Source organism: Galeopterus variegatus, unplaced genomic scaffold (genome assembly GCF_000696425.1).
Source record: "Galeopterus variegatus unplaced genomic scaffold, G_variegatus-3.0.2 Scaffold26001, whole genome shotgun sequence".
NCBI lineage: Eukaryota > Metazoa > Chordata > Mammalia > Dermoptera > Cynocephalidae > Galeopterus > Galeopterus variegatus.
The window spans coordinates 1-1,504 of NW_007752112.1; the positions used below are offsets into that span (position 1 = coordinate 1).

The 1,504-nt window shown below is 35.9% G+C and overlaps 1 pseudogene; it reads right to left on the reverse strand.

The window, feature by feature from the left end:
- Nucleotides 1-721: 721 nt before the first annotated feature.
- Nucleotides 722-1,243, reverse strand: LOC103583690 (annotated as a pseudogene).
- Between the last annotated feature and the right edge of the window lie 261 nt (nt 1,244-1,504).

The following is a 1,504-nucleotide window of genomic DNA, read 5'->3' on the forward strand; positions in this document are numbered from 1 at the left end:
ATAGCAGCACAAACTAAGATTAATAAAAAGACATTAAATTATCACTGTTAAACTTGTTAAAAATAATAATACAGAAACAATGGTAATGCAAACCTGTGCATACTGGTATGAACATGGGAGATGTAAACATAAAGTGGGAAGCGAAATAACTGCATAGGCCCTACTTTCAATGTTTGATGTAACTAAGGAAATAAACCACATAAAGTCTAAAATGTTCACAGTTATTGAGATTTTAGTTCTGTATGATAAAAAATATATATATACAAGGACTGTGCTGGGTATTTCAGCACTTAATCTTTCTAAATTTCTTATATATTGATAAGATTCGGGCATGGGAATAGATTTAAATAAGATATAACTCAATACTGCATGTTTCAGGAAAGTCTTATATATTGATAAGATTTGGGCATGGGAATAGATTTAAATAAGATATAACTCAATACTGCATGTTTCAGGAAAGGTCAATTGGTACAAATGATAAGCACATTTTAGGTGCCGAACAACAAGAATCTTTTGTGAAATGTTCAAATAGGTTGATCATAACCTAAAAAGAGAGCTTGCAATTCTGTCAAGCTCGTGGCCTGATGAAACTGCTTTTCCATACTCCTGTGAAAGTTTCATTAGAGTTATTAACCAAGCCAACATGTTGGCTAATATGTACAACAAATTAGGTCCTGCCTCAATTTCCACTTTCTAGGCAATACCACCAGGCTCTTTAGTTTTATTGAACATAACAGTTATTTCTATGACTATTGAAGTCTTTGAAGCGCAGCCGCATTTTAGGATGATACTTCTCCAAATACAAAAGTTGCTTGCTGTTAAAAGCTCCACACCGCTTTTGTCTTATGAATTCTACTGCATCTTCATATTTCATTCCACCTTCAATTAATGCCAGGGCGACCAGCACTGGAGCTCTCCCAAGGCCTGCAACAGAATGAACAGCAATGCAACCACCAGGTTCCTCACGAAACTTAATTTTTACAAGACTTAACCAGTCCTCAACAATCTGGTTGGAAGGTGGTACGCCATCACCAAAGGGCCAATCGAGAACATGGATTCCTTCTTTCTCCACTAGAGTAGCATCATAAGTTGCTTCACATACTCTTACTATTGTGGTAACTCCACACTTCTTAAGTTCCTCTATGAATTTGTTTAAGGTTGCATTGGTTGGACTGTGTGCAATAAGAAATCTCATATTCTTGTATGTGACTTCCACGGGAGCTGGGTGCTTCATTCGATCCATGTTAGTTTAGTTAAAAAACATTCAATAGGGTTATAAAGTAATTTTAAAATTGAATTCAGAAATGATGCAAAGAAACTGAAGTTCCCTTCGATATACTACACTTGAAATTCTCAGCACTTTGAGTAGGAAGTGGGGAGTAATGGTACATAAAATTAGTCTCCTAGCAAATCTTCAATCCAGAAATACCAAAGCAACAAAAAGGAAGTGCACTGAGGTTTTACCCAATCCAGGTCAGAAGTCCTGTAAAATGCTTTGTGGAAT